At 37.9% G+C, this 8,283-nt stretch overlaps 1 protein-coding gene across 2 annotated transcripts in view; it reads right to left on the reverse strand.

Moving 5' to 3' along the window:
- The window catches only part of LOC147240599 (teashirt homolog 1-like), a 157,100-nt gene extending 149,151 nt beyond the window's left edge, over nucleotides 1-7,949 (reverse strand). For both annotated transcript variants that reach the window (XM_086192871.1, XM_086192870.1), the window contains exon 1: nucleotides 7,630-7,949. The gene's annotated coding sequence lies outside the window, so the exon portion shown is untranslated. The remainder of the gene's footprint in view (nucleotides 1-7,629) is intronic.
- Nucleotides 7,950-8,283: the final 334 nt, after the last annotated feature.

Consider the following 8,283-nt stretch of genomic DNA (forward strand, 5'->3'; position numbering starts at 1 on the left):
GAATGATAGCAGACGACCTCAGCATGTCACTCCCACAACTCTACATGAAGCACATTTGCTCCATGGGGGAAAAAAAGAAAGTACTTTGAGCAAATGTGATGTGTTCGATTTAATCAGAATATAGAGGTTGCAAATTTGTGCAAACAGATTTAAGCTGTATGATCATTAAGACATCCAAAGTCAGTGTGAGTGAATGGGTACTTTAGAGAGGAGGAGAGCTCTGGTGACAAATTCTCTTTCTCCTCCCCCTTAGCCAGGCTTCCTATCCAGGTCAATACAAACAGGCGCCACAGCGTAAACGGCTCAGGACACACCATGTAAAGTGACTCTACAGTCCTCCCTCCCCAACCCCCCCGGACACTATTCGCCCTTAACAACAACCATTGATTTTTCTCCTGATGAGCATCTAGCCGGCATTTAATCTAACATTGTAGCCCCTCGCTGTAGGACACGGCTGGGCATGTCATACTAATCGATTGGTCACAGCGACGAGTGTAGCTCCAGCACCAAGGATCTGTCTGTCTGAGCGCTTGCACCCAGAATATGGTTAAACACAATATAAGTTTCTCACATCCTTGATTTTTTACTCACTTCAAGGGCAGAGGAGCTCAGGATTAAATTATTGAAGAAGCCTCCAAGCCAGATGATAATTTACATTTAGTCACAGGACTTCAGCGCACTGTTTAGACAAAGCACACCATCCAGCCTCTTGATCAGCCTGTTGTTTACTGAAATCTGACTTGACCATTTGTCCTACAATCCAAACGGGTGGGGGGGGTCGACCCATAAGTCCTAGCCTGTATTATAAAACCCTCCTGAGGCTAGGATGCCTTTTTTAAATACTGCCGTATTCAAATTTTTTGCATTCAAATTGCATTTTTTTTCATATCTCAAACTCTTGGATTCACTGGATTCATATGCACACAGAGACGATCTATGCAGCACTTTTCATCCCACTTCAACCTTTCAATGCTTTAATCAGTAACTTCAGAATTTGTATATATTTGATTGTTACCATGTAGAGAAAATGGGCTTCAACACATCCATATCACTGTCATGAACACGACATACATATGGTCAGCCTCTATTACAACCCATTTACACCGTGCACATCGCCTTCTTTAATGATGTATATTAATTGTTTCGGCACTTTGATTAATTTGTGGTCACAAGATTAAACCTGTTCTCACAAATTAATCAATGCGTAGGAACAAATCCTATCTCGTCTCCATATATTAATCAGACTGTGAGGAAAAGTTAAATTGTTAGGATCACAAATTAATCAAATTGTGGTAACAAATCATATGTCATGGGCACAAATTAATTGAATTGTGGGAACAAGTTGTGTGTCATGGCCTCATATTAATCAAAGGATGTGATCAAGTAACATATTACAGCAAAAAATTAATCAAATTGCAGGAACAAGTCATATTTTGTGGCCTTTTTTTTTTTGCTTGTTTAACTTCTTTGGCCACTCTGGGGCCCCGTAACTTCCAAAACGGAAATGAAGTTTTTTTGTTGCTGTTTTTATTTTTTTTTAAAGCATTTTAAAAAAAAGGTGTAACTACTCCATGATGCACATTTCAAATATTTTCAACAATTACGTTGTAGTTCTCTACTACTGCAACAAGCTTTGAATACATTGCGACATATAAAGAGAACAACAATATACATGAAAAGAAATAGGATTTATACATATAAAGTCACAACACAGATTATCAAGGCTAAACGCATTAAGTGTCTGCAGTTTGTGAAATGAATTTTCTTAATTGTTAAGCTTGACATGATTCTAGCAATAACCATGTAGTCTAAAACATTAAAAAAAACAAACATTTTATCTAGGTCTCCTTTTCACCACAAACAGCATCTCCATCGGCACATAAATAAATAAGCAACATATAGACCACATCCCTATTGTACATCAAACACAGCAAAGATTATATGTGACAAGCTTGGCAATTAACAATTTCTCTCACTCCGAATTCAAACTGTAAAAAAAAAAAAAAAAAAAAAAAAGATGATCAAGGCTGGTTGATTTCCACAGGCTATGCATAATTTATGTGGCTGGTACAAAATACCGTTCTGTTGCAGTTCTATTCATTCACTCGACTAATTCATTGAAATAAAGCGTCTCAAAGGGGTAGGCATGTAATGAAGCCTAATCCCAGATTGATTTGAAAGCAGTGGAAGACAGAAAGCTGGAGAAATCTGGGAAAGCTCTTTGTCACAGGAGGAAGACTGCAGGAAGCTGGATGATCGGAAGAAAACTGTTTAAAAAAGCTCCAGTTTCAAATGACGGGATAATAAAATAGGTCTGGAAAAGATTTGAGAGAAGAATGAAAAGGGATGCCGCTGACATGAAACAATATTATCTGCTCTTTAGACTTAAAGAGTCACAGCTTCAAAAAAACAAACGTTTTAGGCCCCCCCCCCCCCCAAAAAAGAATTTCAATCTTTAAATTGTTGGGGTTTTTGCAGATATGTTGACCTATTACTGTTCATATCATAAATACACACTGATTTGGCAGTGAGTGTGTTGGCACACGTGTGTATTATGAGGTGACTGAAGCTGCGCGCCATCCTTTGGAAAACAAGAATACAAAGAAAGCTGAAATTCCAGGATAGTGCAAACACAGGAGCAGCAGGCAAACGCCAGCACAGTGATTACAAGAGAGAGATGAGAGACAACACAAGCAGCCAAAAAAGACACACATTTTCCTTTTTTTTTTCTAAAAAATAAAATACCTGACTGTATGTTTCATTTATTTCAAAAGGCAAATAGATGGAGGGGTGTTTTTGTGGGGTATCTTTAAATTTGATTTACTTCTCTGCACAGCTCTTGATGAATTAACAGCTTTAAACCAGAATATTGCAGTTACTATTTTTGCAGGAGACATTTTGTATATTTTACATATACTGAAAATATTACAGCAGACCATACGCAGGAGTGAACTTCAAAACCTGATCCCTAACCAGCTTCTCTCCCTGCAGCAGCAAGGCCAAATTTTCTGTCTTTAAGGCAGTTCCCCTCTCCTCTACTTTCCCCATACGAGGGCTTCATATGTGAAAGGACATCTCGAGGAGCTCCGCTGCAGCATTATCTTTCCAGGGACCCCGCAGCCTCAGCTTGTCCCAGTTTGAGTAACACGCAGCAGGGCAGCAGGCTGAACCTTCTTCTCCTTCCCCTCTCTGTCACAAAGATGGAGAGTCCAAGGACATGGACATACTGACTTAAAACAAGAACAATGATTATACATCATTGTTTTTCATATTTCATTGGGCCAAATTTATTTTAATCAGTCACAAACCAAATGTCAGCACAGCGATTAATTAGAATAAATGCACAAGATGGGTCAGTCTGCATGTTCTTTATGTTCCCTCCTCAGTTTTTCCTCCCCAACAAATAAACCTTATCTACCATGTAATTTTTGGTGGGCAACACAGGTTTAAAACTGTTTGGTAATATATGCAATAAAATAATATAATAAAACAACACCTTAGCAGCCTGTTTTGGGAGCCATGCAAATTCAAACATTAAAACCAAAGAAATTAATGCTAAATCCTGACCATTGTCAATTATTTAAAAAGGTTACAAATCATCAAACAAATTTGATTCATAAATCAAATTTCCAGCCCAAAATTCCAACATCAGCACTCACAGGACCCAGTAAACTTGCCAAAAAAAAAAAAAAGAAGTTCAAATAGTAAAAGCCTATCTGCAGTGACATGATTTGGAGGACGAGTAACAAGATACGGTGAATGATACAACACTGCACTGCCCTAACTGAAAGTCTTATTTAACATCAGAAACACAGTAGCAATGATAACAGCAGTCACAAGAGGTAATACTTCCCAAATCTCCACCTCCACTACAATCGATCAGAGTTAAACTCCTAAGATTACAGTTCTCTTTGATATATTATCTCAGATATGAAACCTAGTACACAAGTCACTCTGACATGATTCCCTCACGACTTGTACAGGAAGTGCTGGACATTACTGGAGCTTGTGTTTGATCAGTAATTGATAGCTGCCTGATCAATATCTTACTTTAAATGTGCAACTGTACACCCACTGATAAAAAAGGTCTATCCATTCAAAAATAATTACTACCAATGTTTCCTACATTGCTGACGATACCCAGTTGTACCTCCCACTGTAATGTGACCCGACTCTTTACACTGAGGATGTCAAATCCTGGAGAGCCAAAAGCTTCCAGAAATTCCCCCAGACACACGCTGTACACTGGTGCACTGCTAGACCTGGTAATGGTCTCCCCACCTGGCCCAAGCCTCTAGGGTTATGTGTTTTTCTAAATATTTTAAATGTTTCATACAAGTAGAAAACTCATCCTACATGATAGCTCTCAGTATGTGAACCAGCAGAAACGTTTTAGCTTGAAAAATCAATGCGAGCCCAGTGCTCGTCATCAAGGATCCAGCTTGAGTTGGCAGACAACAACATACTTTGCATCTCTTCACTTGATTGACATCTAAGCTATAATTGTCACATGACCAGTAAGTATGACCACCTGTTGCTGGAGCAGTATCACATTTGATGCCAATCAAATATGTCACTGTCAATTGCATCTATTTGGTCCACCAACATGCGAGCAGTTATGAGAACTAAAATTAATTATCTATATTCAAGTTAGCGGAGGATGAACAGTAGTCCTTCAGGCTGTGGCCTACTTGGCTCTTACTGTTTCAGCTGTAAAACTGTTGGCTAAATTGTTTCGAGTCTCACGAAACTTGACTTGAAACTTGCTTTTCGACTCAAATTTGATTCAATAACATTTGGGAAATCTCTAAAAGCAGAAATATTTAATTACCACATACAACCTAGCAAAGGGCTAAGGCTAAAGGCTTCTTGTGAGAGCGGTTAGCCCCAGAGTTAGCTACAAACCTCGGCCCGGGCTAAAAGAAACGCCTTTGAGGTGAGGAAAGAGTGTTCAAAGGTGGAGCAGCGTTTTCCCTCACCTCACAACCTCAAGTACATCTGTTAGGTGTGGCACTTTTTTTTTCTTAAATTGGCCAACATTTTTCACGATGCAGTGCTGCGGCGAATGCTCTTGAAATACATGCCACGTTTTCTTTTGACTGACATACTTGTGCTTTTTTTTTTTTTTTTTGCTTACAAATCACTGTCTCTATAATGCATTCGTTAAAAACGTGTTGTTTTTGGATGCATTCCATAAATAAATGAACTAGAAAACAAAAAGATGAGCATTGATGTTTGGCAGCACCACCAATGGAGTTTTACTGACTCTTACACAGCAAATCTGACCGTAACTCACAAGTCATCAGGCCTTTACTTCAATATCTTCACTCAGGGACTAACATCATCTTAGGAAATAAGTTCAGACACACACCAGTTCAGAGTTTGGTTGCAGTTATGTTGTTTTCCCACTGTTGGCTCATTCTACCCTGGGAAACTAACAATAAACTTACAGATGAAAGACAAATCTATTTCGCAATGGCTTCATTAACAACAACAAAAAACTTAAGTAGCCACACCAACCGTAAAAAGTAACAGTTGCATTGTGCATACTTAGGCAGGAATAAGAGCCCTCTGTAAATTATTACAGAGGTCAGCTGGCCCCATCTACTGGTCCCTTACAGTCATTACAATCCAATTTAGTGAGGAGTGCAACTTAAACCTCTCCTCCTCCAGGAATCTCTCCTCTGAAATGAACAGAAAGCAATGACTTAAATTATCAGACAAAGCTAATTATTGAGCTGTAATAGCTGAAAATCATGAACAAATAAGACCCAAACTGCATTCATGTTTGGCTATCATTATGGTAAATTGTCTATTCTTATTTAAGTTGAGCACATGCGATAACAATGACTGTATTTACACTGCAAAACAAATTCTCCACCTACATGTTCCCGTTTTTTCTTCTATCATCCATCCATTAAGCCATCCAGTTCTGGCAGAGATTAAAAGAACAAGATCAGCTGGCTCCATCTACTAGTGATCATGTACAGGAAGAAAAATCAAGAATCAAAGGCAATGGCGCAAATCAAACACTGCAAATATTTTCAAAACCTCATTTTTTCATGCGACATTTTTTAAAAGAATTCGTATGAACTCGATTTTAAAACAAGTTTAGTCCTATTTGAAGCAGAGATAATAGCAAATAGGCCGAGCTGCTTCAGTCTGATTTAACAGAGATGAAGAGGGTGGACTTTCGTTCAAGCTCTGGCATGAGAACAGCAAAAAGAAGAACACAACAAGAACATTCATACACCATCCAGGCTGTAATGAAACTGATGCCATTCATTTCAATTTCTGCCAACGCTTTCTTAAGTCTAAAATGTTCTGTGGCTAAGTTGCGCTTAAATCTGCATCAGTTCTAAATGTAGAAAAGTTGCAGACAACAAAGCTGGTTGAATATACAGAGGTCAGCTGGCACCATCTAGTGGCCAACTACCGGAAAGAAAAAAATACAAATGGCTCAACAGCTGATTTCTGGGGTAAAATATATTGTCCAGTTATCCTGTTGAATTAGGAAAAAAAAAAAAAACAAACATTTGTACTTCTTCTATCAACAGAACCACACAAAACCGTTGAAACAAGTAACAATTTAACGACATCTGTTTTGACATTCAAAAAGTTATACTTTAATCTAGAGGAGTTAGAGTGCGTGTCAAGGGTTTAATGGAAACACAGAATTGATTTTATGTACAAAACTTGAACTTTCCCAATATTATGATGGGTTTCTCTTTCGTCAAATTAATTTTTTTTTTTAAAAAAACAGTACAAACTGGAGTTATGGTGTGTGTGTGTGTGTGTGTGTGTGTGTTTATTACGTTCCTCTCCATCAGTTGACACAAATACCAAGAGGAGAGCAGCTCATTATCACATGGAGGAACATTCTGACACTGCAAAAATGTAACATTCATTGATAATTTATCTATTTACATTAAAAATGATTTTTGATTTTGCAGTCTCCACCAGTGGATCAAAACAGTGTTTCTTCTCAAATAAATAAACGGATCAAATCCAGGTAGTACAATCAATATTTTTAGCAGTATTTGTGTATATGGGACGGGGGAGATGGGTGGAGGAGTTTTCTGTTGTTTAAATATTACAGAACATTCATTTTGTTTAGTTTCTCCCTTGCTTGCTCCCTTAATCGTTACAGTTCACAGTCAAAAGACCACACAAAAGCCACTTACAGCAGATGAGACAAACAAAACATATTTAATACAGTTGTGAGTTTAAATCAAACTCATGTTGCCTATTCAAATAAGGCTTAAATTCAGTTGGACGAACGTGAAGCACTGAGTATTAGCAATATTATCTATGCAGGAGGAATAAACTAAACGAAAGAAAATAATGTCACTTAATGACAACCCAGTGGTATCAGAACAAACCCCCCCCCCCCTCAAAAAAAAGTCAAACAATTAATATTTTGCTAAATTGACTATGTGAAATTTCTGTTGCCATGATAGCAAAGTTGTCTAATGACGTGGACCACGTCTAGAAAATTAAATAAAGGTAAAAGATAAAAGCAAAATATTAGCAAACAACACTTCAACGCAGTAAAGTCAGCTAGCGCCTCTAACTGTCAATGAGCGACCAAAAACTTTCTTGAGGCGAAGTTGGTCAATGTTGACTCACCATTCTGTCGAGAGAAGCTCTTGAGAGAGGAGGCCGTCCACCTCCGAGCTGCTGAGGACGTGTACGTCGATGTCCGCCGGTAACGAAGAGGAAGAGAAGGAAGTCATCTTTACCTTTGCTAACGGAAGACGTCGCCATTGTGACGCACTTCTCACGCCAACTTGGAGGTTTCTCAGAAACCAGCAAGAAATGTAAAAACAAACAAACAAACAAACAAGACAAAATAAAATGAAACATAATAACAGTTAAGAAAACCAACATATTTCCTCTAAAACTTGCAGATAATGTTTATCTAAATATAACAACTACAGGCAATATCGTCAAACATTTTAGGCTAGTTCAAGGACCTCTTGTACGTGTAGGAGAAAACGCGTTTTCTCAGATGACAAACGTGTTTTTTTTTGTTTGTTTGTTTGTAAATACACATTAAACTTGAGACACAAAATGTAATTGACAAATAGGTACAAAGAATAATAGAACTGATGTGAGAATTTCCCGAAACAGGAATATATGACAAATGTCTTTATTTTGCATCCTGTCATGATTGATGGGTTAAGAGGTAAGATTTTACACCAATATATTGTTTCTGAAACAGTTTAAGGTTGGTCAAATGTATATTTTTTGTTTGTTTTGTTTTATTTTGTCATTCCCCTC

Source organism: Aulostomus chinensis, chromosome 22, assembly GCF_037954235.1.
Source record: "Aulostomus chinensis isolate RoL2024-O1b breed Wild chromosome 22, RoL_Achi_v1.0, whole genome shotgun sequence".
Lineage (NCBI taxonomy): Eukaryota > Metazoa > Chordata > Actinopteri > Syngnathiformes > Aulostomidae > Aulostomus > Aulostomus chinensis.